Raw genomic sequence first — 23,065 nt, forward strand, 5'->3', positions numbered from 1 at the left:
TGAATGTACTACCAGTGGTTCTAATGCCAGGATTTGTTGCTGATTTCCTTATCAACAAGCTGTTATATATTATTTTTTAAATACATTGAAAATACCAATATTTAATCTAACTTGAAAATTACAACCCTCAGAAAAATACAGAAACAGCTGTCAAAGAACCACGGTATTTGCGGGATCTAATTCAGAGTTTTATATTTCTGTTGTTCTTGATGACATTAGTAAACTACTACTTGCATTGCAAAGCTAGAGATTTATGTTTTCAGAAACACAGAGCAATGATGTAAACCTAATGTCAATAGCGGCTCAAAAGGTAACCCATATGCATTATGGAAGATGCAGTCTTGTGAAAGATCCACTTTATGGGGTAGGACAAGGGCACAAAGCAAAGAATTAAAATTTTATAGGCAGAAATAGCAGAAAAAATATAACTCACTTCAGAAATAAATATTTCCCTTATCTGCCCTATAAAACTACACTGTTCCTGATCTACTTTCAGCCTTTTCTCATTTACCTAGTGCATTTCAATCCAAAACTTTCTGCTACTATGATTTTTAATGTAGTGTTAAGACAAACATATGACTGCAATGGTCCAGCCATCAAAGCCAGGTCTGTGGGGGGTTCAGCAGATATTTGTCATTCAAGGATCCTTCTTCAAAGAGGATTTCAGTAGATTCTTGCTACTGTCTGTATCATCACAGCCATCACTATTACTTTCAGCAAAGTAAAAGGAAATCAGAATAACATCTCAGGCTAATTAAAACATTCTTTTCCAACTTACTCTTAATTTTTTATCCCTTAGCCATTTTGTCAAAACCATGAACTTGGTACTTGAAAGTGCACTCACTTTCACTAATCCTTCACAGAGGGGGATGATGATTTTTTTGCTCTGAAATATAGAACAGAGCATCTGCAACAGATCTAGCTACTGGGTAAAAACACTAGAGCTCAAAACCTACTGCAGGAACAATTGATTTCAACTTGTAGTCCATCAGCTGATCATAAGAACAAAAAAACAAGCTCAGTATCCTATCAATCAGTAATCTCACTTTCTCTTTAAAAATTGTAAAATTCCAACTCAAAAGACATCAGGAGTATGGCAATCAAATTTCTGAGGAAAAGAAAACATAGCAGTATTTCTGTAAAATTTTGGTTCCTGTTAACAGAGACTATTTGTTTAAAGGACACCTTTTAAAACAGCATAATTTATCCAGAAAGGCAGGAAAATTATTTGAGCTCTCTAAATGAAAGTACATGACTAAAACATGAAAAATCAAGCTTGACATTCAAGATACATTTGAAGTTAAAGGGCAAGAAAATGTAATGAATCAGAACATTTTATATCATAAAAGCACAAAAATCTCTTCCATATCTTTCATTCATAGAAGCATGGCTCATGTTATGATTTTCTATTTATTTTAAACTATGTAATATTTCACAGTTAGAGATTTCAGAGCAAATTGGCAATGTTAGACTTAAGGGCAAGAACAGGAACTGCCCAACTCTTATGATACCTTTATTAGATGATCCTTAATGCCTTATTCTGGTTACTTAATGCAAATTAAAGAATGTCTAAATGAAGTGGGAAGGCAAATCATGCAATGAATAGATAAAAGACGAATCTGGAGAAACAGTATCCTAGATCCAGGTCAAAACAACAAATATTCAAATAATGTCTCTCTTTGAAGCATTTTATCTCATCAACATTATCCTATTTTATCTTTCCAATTGGCCTATCTAGTAATGCATTAATATATCACTAATATGTATTAAAAATTTAAAAAATTTTAGAAAAAAAATCACCAGAGGAAAAAAAAAGAATCAAAAGAAAGGGTCAAAATGTAGCCCTTCCATATCTAGCTCTTAGGCAAGCTGCAAGGGATTATTTTTTTTTTTTTACTAGAAAAAAATAGAAATATTAGCTTTTGCATCTATCAAAACCATTTCTCACACTACCTCCCCTTACCAACTCCAGCACTGTTAGAAAGTGTATTTTAATGACAGTCTTAAGATTTTCTAAAGTGATATAAGGAAAACAACTAACTAAATAGAAAGAAACCAAACGCAATTTAAAAAAATCCTTCTTAGACATTTAACGTATCACACATAAATGGCTGCAACATGACCAGGGTCCTCTTGGATTTATAGGCAGGGCTGTAATGCTCACTTTATGAATCTAATTTGGAAGCTGCAATTAAACCCTTGATAAGAAAGAATCGGTAATTTTTGCTCTCAGAAAAATTAAGGACCTGCCCTTTAGTCCTGGCAAGCCAAAGATTGTCACCAGACAAGTCACAGAGGAGATAGACGTGACCATCATGTGTTCTTCATTGCTGGACAGAAAGCAAAAAAAGACCTCATTATCCCACTTGGACAGACTGTCTCTGGCAACTCCTTAAGTTAAATATAGTCATTCAGATTGAATAACTGCTGTGCTGTGGCTGCAGCTAAACACCATTTCCTTGGCTTGGGCATGCAAGCCATGGGCCACACTCAGAGTGAGGCCACAGGCAGCTGCAGGGACAGAGCTCTCTGGTAACACCTACATGCAACTCCTTACAGTGGGGCTAAGGCACTAAGGCTGATTTGTCACTTCACAGCTATTTGCTCACTTGAAGTCACCAGATGAAAACTGAGCAAATCTGTGTGTGTATGTGTGTGCCACCGGCAAAGGAGCATCTGACATTTCAGAGAAGACTTGTGCCATTGTCCTCTCATTGTAGCATTAAATCACTACGCTACTAATGTGCTCCATTAGTAGCGAGACATCTCCTTGGAAGTATGAGTCATGTATTTTTTAGACTTGTGGGCTTCCTTTCTTCTGAATCACAGCAAGTTTATCCTAGGATAGGGCATACCCTTCCCTAAAGGGACCAAAAAGTGGTGAGAGAAGCAATAAAATGGCTCAGACTAAGAGAACGAATCTCCGAAAATAGATGATGAAGTCAATGACCTTTGTTCCCTTTTATTTTCCTCTCAAAATTTAAGAATCCAAGAGAAGAAATTTCAGTGTGTACACTAAAGAGAGTTTATAAATTGCACCCCACATCCTACAGAGAGGGCATTGTGTTTTTGGAAAAGGAAACCATCCTCTGGCTCTCTCTCAGACCAGGTTGGCACATCCTCATCACCTGCATATTTAAGATCTGACAATAAGTAGCAATAAGAGAACAACAAGTGGCAAGGAGCTTTCCTTTGTTTAACCTGAGAATTGCTATATGCTTATCCAAACCTTATCTACATCCTCCTACAAATATGTGAACCTCTGGGTATAAGAAATATTTAGACACCTGCTACTGAAATTAATGGGAGCTGCAAGCATGGAGTTCCCAGGACAATCAGATATCTTAAGTCTATGAAATTAGGTTGAAAATCTCCCAGGAACAATTTTTCTCTCTCATCATATTTACTACTTCCCATCAGGAAGAAAATATTTGAAGCAGACGCTCACTTGTGACATGCTGGTAATCCTGATTTTTTTTTTTTTTTTAATGGGAAGGAACCAGCAGACAGGGCATTATAACAAAAAAAAACCCCAAACCAAACACACACACACACACACCCCCCAAAAAAACACCAAAAAACCCCCCCCAACCTCCCAAACTTTTAAAGTAACTGAAAAGATTCCGTGTCTGAAAATGGAATTGTCTCAAGATTCTGAATGGCTTTTCAGTCGGTTGTAATTTTCATCCCAGTAGATTAAGCTTTCTTTAATAAAAGGGAGGTTTCTCTGTAAAGTGCAAGGAAAATGGCTTCTTAGGCCCCTTCTTACAATGCAAAACACATGGGTATACTGCTAATCTCATGCACTGCCTTTTTGCATTCAATGGGTCTTTTTGCAGATGCGAGAGTTTTGAGAAAGAATGAGGACTGCAGCTTTCAGCCTGGTAGGATCAGGGTAGCATTTTACACACTCTAAATCAAGAGAAGAGGGTTTTTTCCGTTTAAGTAGTCCCTTCAGGAAAAATGGCTTTAGGATGGCTTCTGCAGTTTCTAAAGCTTAAAATGATCCCCTGGAGAAAAAGGATATGGTTATGAGGAAGAATACGTACTGTAAAAGTTTGCTGCAAAGGTCCATAGCAGATGAGACAAACTGGTTGGTTTACTTGTTACCCTGCCTTGTTTGGCTTTATGACTTTGGTTGCAATTTAAAAGTAAAGCCAAATTTGTGGTTTGATTGGCTGCTTCCAACACTGAACAAATACTGCAAGACAAAAAAAGTCACAGACATTTTAGTGGAAAGAAAATAATCTAACCCCATTGAATACCTTCTTTGTAGTCCTCCTCCACAAGATTCATGAAAAGTATTATTTTCTTTTCCCCACCAAAAAAAAAGAAAAAAAAAAAGAAAAAAAAAAAAGAAAAAAAAGTGTAACACGTTCATAGCAGTTGTGTCTCAGACAACTGGTGATAGGGCTGAGTGCACTTGGACCACCCAACTCGTAATTACAATGACGGACCTGTGCTTCCCCAGAGTAAGGTGAAGGTGTGTGGAACTCCAGATCAGGAGCGAGTTCCAATCCTCTCCTTTAGCCCAGGGTGCCGAACGTGGTGCAAAATGGAACATCTTGTGCACACATATATGGGCAATTCCAGAAGCGGTCCACCATATTATAAACCTGTATGGGGCATCTTAAACATCATCTATTGAAACCAGAAGTTGTGATGAGCTTGGGTTCGTCCTGTAGGAAAACCTGGGCAACGACTCAGCAGCTGGAATTCAAACACTGGAAGTTGTGGCTGTGGAAATTAACCACAATCTTTCCAAATGCCACTACAGCATTTCCTTGGGGATAATGCAGTATTTCCAGTCCCAGCCTCTGCAGAGGCTGCGTGGGCTAGAAGTGACTTTGGGGAAATGAGTTAGTTGCCTCTGTAGTTACAACACTCTCCCCAGGCAGAGTTTCTGTGGTGCTGACTAACATTTGAAGACTGTGCAGGAGCAGCTGTCTCCCCCTTATTGCCTATCACATGCCTCCACCAGCACCCCTCGAACTAAAACAGGTCGGATTAGGGGCCTCAAAGCTTTCATGTGCCCTTCCTTACCCTGTGAAACTTATGAAGTCATGCCTAGGTAGTACTAGGAAAGAGAGACGCCCAAAGGAACCTCTCTGCTTTTGCATCATGTGAAGTTGTAGCACAGTTTTCCATCTGCCATTGTAACCTGGCTGGTAACTAGCTGAGTATCCCTGTAAGGTTCCCTTCTTTTAAATGTTGGCAGTTTCATTTCTCAAAAACCTTTCTGCTTCACCAATCCAGTCCCCTATCCAAAGTACCTTAAGAACTCTTTGCATTCCTCACATCTGCAGGAGATCAAGAGTCTGATTTTTAGTGTATATGCAAAACAACTTGTCAGTATTATAAGCACAGTGAGATCAGATCCTTCTTGTGACACACAGTTAAGATATGGAATGCAGAGTCATAGACTGTTGTGGGTGAGATATTTCTGGGCTTAGAAAATTTTTAGAAAAGTCCTTAGTAGGCAACATGAACACTCGTCAAAAAGGAAGAATTGGCAGAGAATCACAGAATAAACTACATTGAAAAAGACCTCTGAGATCATCAAGTCCAACCTATGACCTAACACCACATTGTCAACTAGACCATGGCACTGAGTGCCACATCCAGCCTTTTCTTAAACACCTCCAGGGATGATGACTCCACCACCTCCCTGGGCAGCCCAAGCACTCTTTCTCTGAAGAATTTCTTCCTAATGTCTAATCTAAACCTCCTCTGGCGCAGCTAAAGATCATGTCCTCTTGTCCTATCTTTAGTTACCTGAGAGACTGTTGGTGACATGCTAACTGGGCAAGGCAGATATTTAACCTGTCTTTTTGTAGACATTCTGACATTCTTTCTCTTTTGACTAGCTTTGCTTTGTGCATGTCTCTGTGTGTGTGTGTCTGTGTGTGTGTGTTTTGCTGGGGGGGGTGGGGGCAGCAAAGCATCTCTTTCAAATACGCTGGGTTATGGGACCAAATAATAAGACAGGACTATGCTTGAATCCATTATGAAAAGCTGCCATTCCTGAAGTAGAAGGAATTCCTGCTACAGGCTAAACTCTTCTTAGATTTTCAGGTTTTATATAGAGGTAGGCATGAGTCAAAATCCCAGCTCTGAACAGCCCAAAGCTGAGATTTGAGATTTCATGGCCTTATTATGCATGTAATCATTTTCTCATACAGCCTTCAGTAAGGCTTGTTAGAGAGTAGGATTTTCATTTTCTTCCAGCACAGCTCCAGAAATGCATTTGGCAGTGTGTAAATTAGCTGATATAGCTATCCCTTCAGCTCCACTGACCACTACACTCACCATACAGGCTAGAAAATTCCTGCTGAAGCTTCACCACATCTCATTGAGCCAGAGGTGCTATGCTAATACATAGATACACTGGCTATAGCAAGCTCTAGTTTCCATGTCCTAATCATTCTGCAAGTGCTTGTAAGGTGCGTAATAGTGTATTTAAGTATAAAAGAATTGGAAGAAAAATTAAAAGAAGCATAAAAGAAGCAAATGGACATGGGGTAGATAGACATGAGAAAGAAGCTGCTTTTACCTATCTGACACTATTAAGTGTAAGATATATGGGAGGTCTGAACAAATTATTCTGGCTTTCTGTGACATAAAGGTAGGCTCCAGTTTCCCATTTTAAAGATGAGTTTAATAAAGTGAATGATAGAGCCAGATTAATTTTGTTTTCATCTGTAGGTATCATACTAGTGGGATATGCCATCTGATAAAGGGTCTGATTCAGCTACCAACCTTTCTTGAAAAGGCGTAATAGAATAAAAGTTATCTTCAAAGGACATTGATGTATTTATATACTGAAATTAAAAAGTAGGTATTTCTGTCTTTGCTAAAGTTGACTAAGTTTACACCATATTTCTTCAGCAATCCAGCAGTTTGGCTCGGTGTGAAAACTGTATTTTTGTGTCTCAGAGTCAGCGACCCTGCCTGTTATTCTTGCAGCCTTTTTTTTTTCATGTAGTAAGCTAACTATGTGAGTTACCAGACCTCAGTTCTCCATAAGGAGATGAGCATTGTTTACAGGGAGAGAAGAGACTGTTTTGAAGCTGAGGAAATGAAAGGTAGTGAAGTGTCTTTATTTCCATTCCAGTCTAGAAAAGCTCGGTGCTGGCAAGCTCAAATCTAGGTGGAATATCTACCTTTGACAGTCTTGGGATATCAGCAAAATTAAAACTTTGAGCACAGAGGGTTTTTCTTTTAATTGGGCTTACTGCCTCCACTAACAAATTGCAAACATAGACTAGGTGCAAATGTAAACAAAAACCTGCATGTAGAACTCCTTGCACTGTTCAAATAGACATCAAACAACCTTCTCAGCACAAATGCTCTTTCTGCACTACCCCCCGCACTCTTTTCACATACATACAAGCAGAACCACGTATTTCCATTTGCTTTCTTTTAGCAGTAGAAAGCATGGGCATTTATCCCCACCAGACTGTTTATAATGATGCTCTAGGTTTAGTTGCAGGTCCCCTTTGGCTTTTCTCCTGAAGCGGAGAAGCATTTGCACAGAGCGCACCAGGTGTTACTTTCATATCCTCAGACATACTGGAATATATTAACACAAACACTAAATCAAAACACAGCAAAATTAATGATCACTGCTAGGCTAGAGAAACCAAACTCCTTATTACCAAACAGGACTTGTGTGCATTGTTTCTGTTATCTTAGTTCCTAGATTATTATAAAATCAGATACCAATAGCTAATTAGCTGTTCTAATTATTGGTTTGAGTTTGCATAAATTATGCTGAAATGCCCAACTTTCTCTTGCTTTAATCAATATAATATGTCAAAAAGTTGCTTGGGGTTGTAAGATAATGAGATAACTAAAGCACTATCCTGTACACTTCATTATTATAGGCTTCAGCCCAAAGAAAAACCGGTATTTCCAAATTATTCCCACTTAAAGTATGCAGTCTGAAGCCTACCGCTCATCAAGCAAAGGCTCATCAGCCCTGTTTCTCTTGTAACTACTGCCTGACAATCTGACTATCAAATAAAATGTAGATCGAATAATGTAAATGGTTGTATCTTTTCCAGAACCCTCAATGTCCTGAACAATACAAGCTGCACCATTGTTTCAATGTGTGGATTTAATTGTCGTCTGGATTGGCCTCTTGAGAGGAACATGTAATCATCTGAGGGCACAATTTTGGCAAAAAATAATTCTCATTCAGACATGATCCTACTGCATTCCAGGTTCACTTCCAGGACACTTTAGCCTGCTGACGCTTGTAATGCTAATACTTTAATGCAGAGGTCACTTCTATAAGCACCATGGTCATTTGCAAATGAAGTAAACTCTTTAATTTCCTAAAAAGCTGACATCTCTCCCACTTTCACCTGCTGCTTTAAAGCTCTTAATTATTAATAGATTCAAAGGATTTTAGTATAAAATTCAATTTTATTTATTAATGACATAAGTGAAGGATTAGAAGAAAAATATCACTGCAGTGAAAGAGGTGGAAACAAGCACAGTGAAAGTGAGCTTTATAGCTCATATATGTTTACATTGTAATATTCACATACAATAGTGTTAGGCAACACTATTCTTCAGCTGTACAAATAAAGCAACTATTCATCCCAGTTCCTGCGAAATTACTTAAATATCTGAAAGGCTATTTTAGTGGAACTTGGGCATCTAAGTCCAAAAATGTGATTACCAAAATGTGTTAGTTGTTTGCATTTGTGCCAATAAAGTTCTCTAAGAGACAAAGGTTTTGCAAGTGTGCCCAATTCCTTGCACTTTGGCCATCATAAGCATGCTTGAACTCATTCAAAGTCTACCAGTAAGTATTCCCCAACAAGATTACAAAAGGAAGTGATCCCGTTGCCATTTACTGATCATGCACTGGAAGGACAATGTTCTCCACACAACATAGAGGCACTGGCTATTGGTATCATCTGTTAAGATAAAGATAGAATGAAATTAAGACCCAGCTAGACCAGACAGTGGAAAAAATCCTCTCTTTTGGTACGAGGAAGGTTCATTTAGTTGTGAAATGTAAGACTTGGCTACTACACAACAGAGTCCTGCTGTCTTTCCTTTACCCTTTCCATCAACTCTTAGGTAAGCCTTTGCTCAGCAGCTGTCTGTTTTGAACTCCACTGAAGGGCTCCCATCCCTTCCACAGAAGGAACAGAAGTTCAACTTGATCTTTGGACTCCACAAAAAGAACCAAGTACTTAGGATGGTTGTGGTCAGAGAACACAACACAAAACTAGTTAAAAACTGGATTCTGAATGATCCTTGTCATCACAAGGGACCAAAAACTAACTTACCAGTCCAGATCAAAAGTTCACACCTGCTGCACATTTACTTAGGGCAAGAATTTCCTCATATGTTTCTCATGCTATTAAGCCTTTAAAATGAGAAGAATGTGGGAAGGAAGGTAGAAATAAGGATCCAGATTTAAAATTTGTGATTAGATTCTTCCAGTAACATGAGAGCATTTACTTTTCAAAAAAATCGATCATGTCTTTGCTTTTAGAATGAATGAAAATTAAAGAATTCCTCCATATAGGAAGATCAAGGGATGGGATATGGTCCTGGTTGACATGGAACTGAAAATAAGCTTATCTATTAAAGGAGTATAATGGAAATAGTTACAGCATAACACCTTCAGCTGTGACCTTGAAGAGCAATTCTTCTCGATTCAAAGGACATTCTTTCACAGTTAAAAACCTGGAGACAGTTATGGTAAACTATGGAAGAGCACAAATATAAGAACTATGATTGGTATGGGTGCTCTGGGACAAAGCCTGGGTCTCTTCTTGAAAGGAGGTGAGGACACTTGAAATAAACACATTAATTAGTTCTTTGTCATGGGGCTCATGGAGAGGGTTGGGTGGCAGATGTCAGAAACACATGGACATTTCCCAAGTGAGCAAGAAGAAATATTAAAAAAGAAAAACAATTGAGGGTCATAACCTGACAGGTAATCAAGAAATTGAAATGTCTGAAGAATGACAGAACTTTGAGGCCAGATGGGATCCAGCATGCTGGAAAAATATGGCATTCAGAGACATGGGGGAAAGAGTAATCACTTTAGTGCCCTGCAGATTTATATAGTATATCCATAATGGCAGCACCTGTGTGTGCAAGTGTACTCTATGCATTCATTTCATCATTTATGACTTCTGAGTGCATAGAAAATCTACTTTCTTTTATTTTTGTTTCTAGACAAAAAAACTTTCATTATTTGGATTTTTTAAAAGTTGCCTTTCTTTCTGTGGCTCCTCATCATTTCAATCTGAACTTTGTTGCCCTCGCCTTTTGTTCTGACTGCCACATCATAATCTAACAAAAAATTAATTCACTTACAGCCTCTTTATTTCTTCATTCGTACAGAAAGTGAACAAAACTAACACTTACCCCCCTCCTGAAGCCACAGCCCCCCATGGTAAATTGTTCCCATTCAGAATGTCTGTGATGACAGCCAGAGTAATTCTTTTTCTTAAGCACCTAAATAATTTCTCAACCCATCTGTTTGATGAACACCTTCATGTGTTTCAGCAAAAACCTGGTCTCTCTGTAGCAGGTTTTCAGGATGTAAAAGTTACAATGCAGCATTAAAATCAAAAATGAATAAAACAAAGGACATTTCTCATGTACCATGCAATGAATGCATCTGAGATATGGGATGAAGATGCAAAGTTTGCAGCTGCTCCCCCATTATGGGACCAGAAATACACACTGTGCCAGCCGATGCTGTTAAGGAATGTATGGTATCCTTTGCCCATGCCTGACAAATTCAGTCCTGGTTGTACATGTTGAAATTTTGAGTTTGAGAAGTAAGACAGAATCCAGGATTCTCATAATTGAGCACTTTCAGGTATTCTCTGAAATAGTAAAAATTTTACCTTAATTCAGCTAGCCCATCTGTAAAATAGACATAATAGTGTTATGCATTGCTAGTTAAGAAATATTTTTTTTCTGTTTTTTTTTCTCTGAGTTTTTTTCCCCTTAAGGAGCTGGAGACAGGATGTCCTGCCAGAGGAATGCTAGCTGGGGGTGAGTGCATGAGTGAATACGATACAACAGCAGGCACAAGGTTTTTTTGATTTTTTTTTTTTTTCTTTTCTTCTTCTACAGCCAGAATATTTCTGTTACCACAGTACTGTGTAGCTTTCTGAAAACCATCCAGAAAGGTAGTGTGGGTCTCCAACCTGAAAGGAAAAGGCTTTTGATACATTGTAGTCCAGAGGCCAGAGGGGAGGGAGCAGGAGCTGGCATCAAGGGGTGTAGAAATGTACCCCAACAGAGTGTGGTGCCCACCAGCAGCACCCTGCTCAGCTCAGAGGCACATCTCTGCCACCACAGGCACATCTCTGCAAAGACATCTTCAGTCATAATGGAGCTACAGCAGTGCCTGTTACTCAGCCAGCTTTGTCTAAAAAGACTGAACCTACTGCTAAAGCCAGTCTGGTGATGTAAACTTGGGTCTGATGCCACAGAAGCGTTTGTTTAGTTGTCTAGTTCCTGCTGTAGTTAGATGCCCACCATCTTTGACGAGTTATATCTTCAGCCAAGGTCATTTGATAAAGAAATGTTATAATGTCACGAAAATAATTTATTATTTTTTACATGCATCTCAGTGCCTCACACTTATTTGTTCAGGGCTCCTGAATGACAGGAAATTATTATTTCTGCTCAGAATCTGTAGTCTAGGACATAGACTAGGTTAGGTTGATTGCCTAAATTCACACAGGGAACCTGCATCTTAGCTAGGGTTTAAATCCAGGTCTCCCGTGTCCCATCCCAGTGCACTAGACAGGCTAACTTCCTCCTCTGGAAAGGTGACTGGAAAGGCTCTGAAGCAAGAGATCTGCAGTGCATGTCTAACTGAAGCAGTAGGGAAAAAATTTAAATACTATTCAGAGCCAGGCTTGGGCAAATTCTGATTTAATTATGTAAAGTCAGCATGAATTCACAAAAACAAGCTTGTGCTTATGACTCCACTGATGGAATTTTTTCAGGGTGGATAATAAAAACGTCTGATAGCAGGAATCCATACATTCTGTTTAACTAGAATTTTATGTAGAAAAGTCAGGTTCTTTGTGTTATATGTCTGACTTCAGGAAGTGAAGGGATGTAAAAGAAATCCCTTTTAACTTCTGCTTATGACAGCTTTCCATTAGAAACACAAAGACTTCTCTCTCACATCACAGAGATGGGTGTGAGGAAACAGCTTTAAACCTCCAGGAGCTCCAAAACAAGAGGAAGAACATTCGAAAGAGGGAATTGCTCATGGGCCAACTCACGCTGGGACTCACCAAGTTGATGCAAGCCTGTCAGTGGCTGCTGGCAGCCCCAGAACACATCCTGCATCAACTCCTCTACCTCATAGGCAGTTTGCCCTTGGGTGAAGAGGTGCCTGCAGCCACAGGAAGTCTGGAGACCCCTGTTCAACTCCTGCCCCATGGGGAAAGACCAATGGCTTTCAGGTACTCCCTCTTTCTTACTATTCTGTTTCTCTGTATTTGCAGTCTCAGCCTCCTTGGGTATCTAATTTCAATAAGCCATGAACTAGTTCAAGTATTTTTTTTAAGAGGTAACCATGTATGTTAACAGTATAACATGTAAGGATGTGACTGAAAGAGAGTCATAAGGATTAGTGTGAGGATCAATTTTCTTCACTTTATATATCAATGACCTGGAAGAAAGAAGATGCAGTAAGTGGATTACATTTGCTGATGATATAAAGTGAAGGGGCAGTCAAAACAAGGAAGGAGGGCAACAAAATTCAGAATATATAGCCTAGGATCTGGAGACAGATAAGTAGCTTATGAGTATGTAAGGTAATGAGTCTGGGAATGAAAAACAAAAAGAGATAATATCTACTCAATAGCCACACGTTACAAACATTACAGAAATACAGTATATGGGTTTAGTGCAGATAAAGCTCTAAGAGTATAAGCAAAAGTGCTGAACAGCGGAAACTGGAAAAAAATCTCGAAACTGTAACACAGAGAAAGGTAACTGTAAAGGAAAAAAAATATTCAAATTCTGTAAATGAGACTAGTTTTATGACAAAATATTGCATATTTCTAACCGGCTATGAAAAATATGCTGTGGGAAAAAAATGGTAGAATAGGCCTCTGCCAGAAACTGACAGCTGTTGAAATATCTTGATTATCCAGGGACTGGAGATGAAATCCAGGTTTGTGTGGCTGAGGATGGAAGATTAAAAGGAGTCCTTGCTGTGGCACTCACAATTCTAAGGGAGTGGAGAAAGGACAGGAGGCTCTGGGAGCTGTGGCACTGCCAAGAGCAGGGAGGCATGGATGTCAGTGGAGGGTGGGCACCAGTGGGGCCAGGTAGGACTTCTCTGCACCTAACAAAACAAGAGCAACTAGAATCATAGACAATTTAAAAAAGTGGTTTGACAGGTATTGCTAGGGCAGGCCCAGGTGCAGGTGCACCTCCACCTGTGTGTGTGTTCACCTGAGGGGTCAGTGCCAGACTGGCGCGGCCACTGTCCCCGTGGGTATTCTCCCACTCTCCAGGCCTTCCCCGGAGGCCACAGAGATGGATAAGGATCTCTGTGCTGACCGCAGCAAGGGTTGGATCGGATCCCACGTGGAGAGTGGCCTTTGTGTCGCTCTGATTCTCCTTCTAGCAGCCACTAATTAGGTCTCTGGCTTGTGCCCCTTTGCCGGCGGCCCTGCGGTGCCGGGGTTGGGGTGGCTGCCTGCGGCTGCTTCGGAAGCTGCCCCGGCCACCCCCGGGCCTCCTCTCTGTGTGATCTGCACTTGCTGCTCATTTGTCACAGCCATTATGTAGTCTCCCTCCTTCCTCTCTCAGCTGTCGACAATGTTCCTCTTCCCAGATGTCCCCGTGCTGCAGGAGCAGCCGTGTCCCTGTCCCCCCACCTCTGCAGGTTCCTGAGCGCAGCCCAGACTAAGCCTACCCCGTATTGCTCCACTGCCCGTTCACTGGCATCTCTCTGGTCTCACAGTCCCCTCTGGGTAATCACTGTCTCTGAACGGGACCTTCTGGGCCCCCTCTGACACACATCGCATTTGGGCGACTCTTGACATCTGTTGCCTGCTGACTCCAGGGCTGCTGCTCCCTCGCTTTGCTGGCCCAGGGCAAGGCAGGCAAGAGGGGTCAATGCATACCCACTCCCTCACCTCTGTTTCTAAAGCAAAAGGCCCTGCTACAAAGATCTCATGATTTTTTGGTCCTAGCAGAATTTCCTGAGCCCACAGTGTCTGAGTGGGTCGGATATTTTAATAGTGTTTTCCTCTCAGCCTTGATATAAATGTTGACTGAACTGTGAAAAGCAAACTATTGACCACGTTTGTCAGAACAGATTTGTGCTAACAATATTCAACCTTGCACTGTCCGCTCTGTTTCTTCTTTGCTTTAGAACTGTTTGGATTCAAATCCTTTAGCTGGTATTCCATGATCAATTTTGCTTTCCAAAGTCTTGATAGTAGTTCCAGGCCAACAGATCTGTCCTGTACAAGTCTGCAGTAAAAATGCCAATCCATGGTCCTCACCACGACCAGTTCAGTGAAATCAAGCCTTCCCACAGTTTGCAGAAAGATCTTGGAATTGAACAGTGTCCTATGCAATGCAAAAGGAAACAGATGGGGAGTCCAGGTCCTTAGCCAAGCTCAGGTACAGACCCAGCTTGTTTCCTTCCAGCATCTTCTGAGTCAGTCTGAATGCATCACAAACCATGGAGTCACAAGCTGCATTTGATTAGTTATAATGCTAAAACAAATAGAATCATTTTGGTTGTGTGACTTTCCCTATGACAGATAAAGCGAGAAACAGCAAATTCCCTAGTGAGTGTATATGATTCATATATGATGAATTTATAATATTTTTGCTTATGACAGACTTTCAGAAGTAGTTGAGACCTGGTCTGCTACCACTCTTCCTAAATAAAATTTCACTTTTACTTTTTCTGTCAGGAAACTTGCTGATAAGCCAGAAAAGATCAGAGAAATAGATGCATTTGGGAGAAAATTTTATATTATTATTGGGTCTTTGTTCCAAGCAATTTCTACATCTTAGGGATCAAGGTGAGCCTCCCATAATGCACTTGCTAGTAAGCAGGTATTAAAAGAAAGTCTTTCTAGGTATTTATCTCTGAGACATCAGACTGTAAGATGAAAAGGTGGCCTAGGGATTTGCTGACCATCATAGACAATGGCTTGCTATGATTAAAGCTATGTATGATACCTGGACAAAACTACATCAAAGTGCTAATTAGGGTACATGTACTCCCAACTGGTAGCCTCTGAGGGTAATATGCTTTCATTTGTGTTAAAAATCCTAGCCAATGCAGAGAATCAGTGTGAGCTAGAAAGATATATCTATATAATGGACAGTATTACTGCACTCTGTCATCCTTTCTGTGATATATGTTCTCTTTATGCAGAGAAACAAAATTTGTGTTTATCTCACAGTGCTGAGACATCCAATTAAAGAAATTTGTCCTACAAAATCATCTGCTTGAAAGTAAAAATGAAAGAAAATTGGTCTGATTCAGTTATTCCTGATGATAAGTACTTAACGATCAGTTTTCAGGAGCTTCTAATCCTATAATATTCCCAAAAGGCTTGCTGTAATGGGGATAGACCATACTTATACAAAGAAGAAGAGAAAAACATCACCCACACATTGTGCATGAATATAGATGCTTTTAAAAAAAAAATTGTCTAATTTACCAAGGCAAGCAATTGATAGGTAGCAGATCAACTATTTCATAGAATGAAAATCTACTGGTAATGAAGCAGCCAGGATGCAGAGTGTGGTGTGTGTTAGAGATTCTGCCTGGTTTGCAGCACCACATGCTTTGAATGCCCCTCTGGTTGTGGCAGGTCTGTCAGGAAGACAGCGGTGCCTCTTCCTGGGGGAATACTGCCTTCCTTTCCAGAACTGACACATAAGAGATGGGGCTACAACAAATCAAGTCATACCATAGTAGGGAGGGACATTATTCACCCCGGAGAAAAAAGCATCCAGCTATTCTCCTGCTGAGTCATAAAACTGAATACACTTAAATGTAAAAGAAACCAGACCTATCTCTACAATTCAGACTGGTTTTGATACCCTTTTATCTAAAAAACAACAGAACCCAATTGTTTCTTGGTTGGGCAGAGACCATTTGGAGGCCATATGGACATCCAGGTTTTATTGCACATGCAGAATATATTTTACAGTAACAAGCCTACACTCTCAGTGCTTCTTCACAGGGTGAGGCTGCAGGGAGATCAAGTAAGCTTTTCTTTAAAGAAGGAAACAAAACAGTAGGACTAATGCTACTAAGTGCATTACATTTACTGTTCCACTTCATCTGACATAGAAGCAGGTAAGAGTCACAAAGGTCTATTGAAAATTACTGCAAAGGCGACAACCCTCCAGAAACTCAGCTGCTTTCATTTATTGCTTACTTGAAAAAGTAATTAAGGTTCTCACTTCTTGGCTAATGCCTCCTAATGGTCACTTTATTCTTGAAATTTGTACAGTACCCTGACAGTTGGAAGGTAAGGTAATTGTATAAAAATGTTTATCAGGAATTGCCCAGTAAAAATATTTTCTTTCAGGATATGAAGGAAGGCTTGGGACTTTCTGCAGAGAGGTAGAATTGAATAATTTGTTTCATAGTGTCCAGACAATAGAGACAGGTAATGGGAATACATAATGATAATTCAGCTCAAGCACCCTAAGTGTGAAAGGCCAATCTTCTGGCCAAACAATGCTCTGCCGATATGAGCTCCTAGTTTTCATTTAGTTGTTTCAGTTGGAGAGTAGTTTCTTTCATTCTTTACGTAATTTCAACTTGTATTTGAGAAAACTAGAGGCAGCACTCTCTGCTAGTCAGTTTTCTATTCTCCTTACCCACACACGGCTTCCACTGCAGAGGTGTGAGTTAAAGACCTGGGCAAGTGAACAGCCCTGGAGTGCACAGCCATGGCTGGGATGCATACAGATCTCTCAGAGGTGCCAGGACTAAGAGGAGTGTGAGGTAGAAAACAAAAGATCCTCTTTTGTCACTAAAGCTGGAATGGATTGATGCAGTACTGGCCTGGCTATCCAAGGAATTATAGCTAAGGAAGGGTTTCAGTACTTGGCCTGTAACTTGTCTAACAGAAATGTCATTCTAATCAGAAATGCATCATTTCCAGTGCAATTTGATCAGAAATCTATGGTTTGTCTATTATAGCTGATTCCCTACTCCCAGTGACAAAGCAAATGGAGACTTTACATCCACAGACTCCTGACTCAGCATCATCAATAACTGAACTGTTAAAGTACTTCCTTCTTGTTGAATGGCACCTTGTTCACAATGAGAGCCTGTTGCATGAAGACCATTTTGCTTTTAAAAACTAGAGTGTTCTGTACTAAAATTGTCCCAATACATACTTTTCAAAACTCTTACTGGCTTTGTTAATGTGTAAAATCCCATTTTTTTCCACAGATTCACAATAATTCAAACTTAGGTGTCAATCACTTTTTCATTCCCAGGAAACAATTTTGTACCATGGAATTTATTCCATAGCTGTCACGGCACGAAGTCAACTATTTGAAAAGGATAAATAATATTTAAGGAAATATATTTTGCCCTGCTTCTCTGGTACTGCTTTTAAAATTCTGTTTCCCATTGTATTTTTTCCTACAACCTGGCTTTGTGACACCACTGTTTGCATGCAGAAGCTATTTAAGTGGAACATTGCACTTCACTTGTTCAGAGCTTATAACGAAGAAAAATGTGCAAAAGCATTACTTTGCAAAAACAGATAAGTAAGCATACTGCCTGTCAAATTTTGTCAGCCGTGCTTGGCAGACAAAAAAATAAATGACTGCATAATCCTGGTACAAGAGTCTGCAATCTACAGGGCATGAAATGTCTTGGGGACTAGGAGTTTGTATCCTGCATTTCTTCATACATCTCACTAATTTTCTGCTTCTTTTCCTAGGCTGCAGAATCTGCAGTGTGTTGCAAAACACTAGCTGTGAGGCCCCTTAAATGTATGTGAGATCAATCCCTTATGAGATATTATCTCATTAAGACTGGTCCAAATCCCAACCTGCTCAGTGATATTTAGATTTCTACATTAAGTTGACAGAATGCAAAGAATCATTACAACAGGGTATTCGGCACAGACTATGCATTGCTCCACAATAAAAAAAAAAGAGAGGGGAAGGCTTATTTAGCTTAACTGCTCTCATAAACAGCCAGAGGTAAAAAAGAAGCTATTAAAACTATTAAGCTACTCTTCCCCAGTATCCGTCTGACACTACTTCTCTGTGTTACTCATGGTATCTGGCAGTGTTTTCACTTAAAACGGGGTTGCTGTTTGTTTTTCTTGCCAGTTCTGCAATCCAGATCTGCTTTTATTTGGGGAAAGTGAGACTATTTGGTGATGCTCCCGACAGAAAGAAAATAAGCAGTTTGTATGCATTCCGTGTATGTGGGCTCACTTCTCCACTGTGCCTGGGTAGTGGCACTGTGCTGCAGAAGGGAAACACAGAACTGTGGCTGCGCCTTGCAGACACTCCTGAAAAGCTGAAGCCGGGACTCAAACTGCCCTGTGCTCTAGGCTGAACCTCCAAAAAGATTACATGCTAAGATTTTCTACCAGTCAAAAGTCACTGCGAGTACTGGTTCCTCTGCCTTTGCCCTCTCCTGATCTCACATATCCCCTGTGTCCAAAGATGGAGAAAAGGTGTCTTAAAGCACAAAAGGGGAAACCTCAACCTAAAATCTTATTTAAAGGAGAAGCTAGCTTGCAGTGTGATAGGGAACAGCAACACTATTCTCTCTTGGTGGATTTGGAGCGGGAGCAGAGATGTGTGAGATGCATCACTTACAAAAAGAAGCAATTTATGCTTCTCTGTTAGCTGCCAATTATTCTGAGTAACTGGGCAAATCATAGGTACAGTTCTAGAGCTCCCTCCTTACCTGGCCATGGAGGAATAGCAATGCAGAGCTCATGAATCATGAAGATGAATGTGATGAAGAGCAATAATTTTGACCAAATATTTCTTCAAATTCCATCTAAATGCAATGATAAGTTCTCGTGTCCCATGCCTGTCTGAGCAAGAGATGTGACAGCCCCAGAGTGAGAAGAGATAACAGAAACTGTAGAAAATAAATTAATCCAGTTCTAACCATCTGAACGTACACAAAGCACAGAGGAGAGCTTGAAGAGAAGAGCATCTTTGTAAATTCAAATCAGAGGAGCGGATTTTTTCTGCTTTCAAGAACACTGCAATGCCATTCATCTCCACAGTAGGCTGAAAACCAGCATGAGGGGAGGAAATGAGGACCAAAACTAAAACAAAAGCTTGTAGCATCCAGGTGCTTAAGGGAGAGAAATTTGCTTTTGGTTATGAAATTGCTAGTATAACTTTTGTAATAAAAATGTTGGGCTGTTAAAAAAAGGCTAGTTATCCATGCCAGTATTTTCTAGATTTGTCCTTCCAACATTAACTTCATTCCCTGAAGGAACTGGAAGATCCAGGCTTTTTATAAACTATTTTTCATATGTTCTGAAACTAGGATGTCAATGATCAGATTTTAGACTAGATAATAGTTATCTGCTTTAAAGTATGTTTCTACTTGTAGCAAATTTCCATGACTATATGTAATAAACAAATAAACATATAAATTTGCGAAAATGGGAGTGTTTTCTTCTTTTACTAGTTGAATTTTAATTAACTAGTATCAGGAAAAAAATAATCAAGTGTAGTATAATAATTGGAGGTGCTCCTTTCCTGATTATCTTCAGAGAGATTACTTGCAGGTGGAGAACGGAGATTATATCCTAACACTCCTGTACTATAGCATGCTGTAGCTTGCATACCTGAACCGCTTGTGGGGATATCAAATACTGCAAGGAAAAAAGAATGGGGTTCTGCCATTATGAATTTCTGCGATACACCTATGGGATAGAATAGGGAATATTACCTATCCTGAGTGGAACAGTTCAGTTATCAGCAACTTGTTGGAAAAAAAGGTTATATTTTTCCAATCATATGAAGTTCTTGAAAGATTTTTCTTATGGCTTAACATTACGCACTGCATAGTGTGTGCCAGTATTCCTTTGCTGTCTATTTGTGAGCAGTATGTTGCTAATATTCAATAGTCAACATTTTTTCCCTAGAAATAATATGCACTATCTGTTTAAAAGCAAAGTTTAAAGGCTTGTCTTGATGAAATTGCCTTCCAGGAAACTCATTTGTGCATGCCTTCTGAAAAATGACTGACATGGTCTGACACAGATGATGTTAATGCACTCGTAAAGGTGGATATGGCTGTGAATATCTGCACATACAAATAATAGTAAAACACTAGATATTTAAAATCCCATACTATTGAAAAATGTCTATACTTCTGCCTGCATCAGCAAACAGGGCATTCTGTATGAAAGGCTGTTTTTCACCAGCAGAAGAGTTTTCCAACGCAATAGGCTGAATCCTGGGGAAATTTCCTTTCAATTCATACAATTTTCCCCACAAGTGTATGAGTGAGATACCTTGACTTAATGATGTCATTTCAGTTCCAGGCTCTTCAGTGGCAATTACCAAAAGGGGAAAAAAAAATAAAAGAATGAATTCCCTGGGTGCTTTTGTTAGTTCTTCGTTATTTTTTCTTTGAAAATTATTCTTCCATACTTCATCTTGAGCTGCCTTTTTTCAAGCTGAATACCCCTATTGCTTCTGCTGAATACACGGACATGACCACCCACACTTAGAAAAACCTCACCTCTTGCTGAGTTCCTCTGAAATGGTAGGCAGCAGGGCTCATGCAGCAATAAAACTTCATGATCACAGGGGAAGGAAATAGCGCAAGGTAGGAATCCTCCTGCTGTTTCCATATGATTTCCTAATTTCAAAATAGGCTGAGAAATAATAGGGGGGAAATACATTGTGAGAGTTTCCTCTGTGCTCCTCTGTGATTTCCCACCTATCCTGTCGTGAGTGCGAGGAACTCCATTAAACTGCTACCCCAAAACCAGCAGCTTGGCAGCCAGTCTAACAAGTAGGAAAACTTTATTCTACAGTATTGTAAAAGGAAGTTTTCCTCTTAGACTAAGGAAGTGGAATTATAGAGGGTTACACTTTCTGGCTTTTATTTTTTTTCCTGCCTCCCAGGAGGACTGAGATCTTGATTTGGAGCATGTGAAAGGTTACACTCGTTTACACTTAGCCCTCAGTTTGGTCCAATATTAAGGTGAGATCCAGCTGTGATGATTTTGAAATGTGTCCACACAGACAGTCAGAACAACCCTGGCAGTTTGGGGACTGGGATGCAGACAGTGCTGGTTTATCACTAAGGACAGCTACCGGATACCACCTTTCAAAGGTCCCCCGAATAAAGCATTTTTTGGCTGAAGCTGTTCATTTTAGTCTTTTACTTCTTTCCTTCCCCATAAGCCTTTTTCTTTAAATGGTCAACCTGTCCATTGATAACTCAGGCTAAAAGACTATATTTTCAATTAGAGGTTCATGTAGAATAATAATGTTAAGGATACAGAATGAAAGGTAGGTAGAGTTTGTTTCATACTAAAAATACCAAGTTGGTGGCAAAGTTACTTCAAAATATAGTGATTTTACATGTCAGGTTTTTTTAAAAAATAGCAAAAATAGTGTTATAAAACATATTGATTATGAAAACCAGGGCAAACCTAGATTTACTCCTCCACCCAGAGGACTGCCAGCTTTACACTGCATTATGAACAACACAGCAAAATCAACCAAGGACTAAATTATCAGGTCTGTCATATACACATTTGAAATATCTCTATTCCAATGTACCATTTCCCGTACACCCCGATACAGTAAACTGTGTCAAGTCATCCCACCAGTCACAAATCACTTTTTGGATTGCTTGGGGTTGTTTTGGTTGTTCGGTTAGGTTTTTTGATATTTTTTTTTGGTTTTGTTTGGGGGGGTGTTTGTTTTTTTTTACTTCAGAACAGCCTATTAACATTATTTGAACATGCATTTTTTTGTGGTTTCCTTTTCCTCTAAACTGATTGTTTAAAGACTAACCCACTGAAGGAAGTGAATGAAAACTGACATCATATTATGTCAGATGATTAAGCATTCCAGAATTTTTATTTCAAAATATAGTTGATTTTCTGTACCTTTAAACAGTGGATTTTTACTGTTTTGCCACCTAATGAGAGCACATGTGGTCTTCAGAGCTGAAGTCACAGAGAAGCACTGCTTTTAAATCTCATGAATTTTCTTTTAGACTTGTTATTTGCTCTTCTCTCTCCCTCCCCAGAGTTTCAGCACCTTTGAACATCTCAGAAGAAGTGCTAATGTTTTACTTCAAAGAAAATGTCCTAGGTACAAACTGGCCTGCTACAACAACAGGTAGGGTACCATCACTCTCTGGTACTGGTCTTGTTTCACTTCTTATCTGAAGTCTGTTATGAGGGCAGGTTGGCAGCAAAAGGTCAGGAGAATGGAGAAAATGTGTACTTAGGGGAGTCACAACCGGTGGGAAGTGGAGCTCAGCCATGCCAGGCCCCTCTGTTGTCTCCCCTGGTACTTTGATCTCTCACTCTCTGGGTAGGTTGGGCTCTCCCACCGTACATTAGCACAGGCTGAATCCCATAGTGGGACTGTTGCTCAGCAACAGCAGCAAGAACAATTTGGTTTTGGACCATTCAGAAGATGATTATGTTTGCGGCATGTTCCCCCTTCCCCCTCCTTTCCTTTACCTATTCCTGGATATTGTAAATATTCATCTGAGTTTTGCATATACAGTAGTTTCCCCTCTAGGTAAAAAACATACCATCCAAATGAGCTTTTAAGAGTACTTTACTCTGATGCATGCCTACATTTCCTCTCATTCAGTAGGTATAATGTTGCACATGAAATGGCATTGTTGGGCTTCTGGGGGGTTTATTTGTTTTATCTATGTCTGACAAATTTCAGCTGGAGCAGGGCCTGGCTCTTTATGACAGTGCTGCTTCATTGCTTTGTTTGAGGCAAATAAAACAAGTGAAGTATTTAAATAGTTGTGAACACCTGAATGACTTTAAAGCGTTTGAGTAAA

This window comes from Chiroxiphia lanceolata, chromosome 1, assembly GCF_009829145.1.
Source record: "Chiroxiphia lanceolata isolate bChiLan1 chromosome 1, bChiLan1.pri, whole genome shotgun sequence".
NCBI lineage: Eukaryota > Metazoa > Chordata > Aves > Passeriformes > Pipridae > Chiroxiphia > Chiroxiphia lanceolata.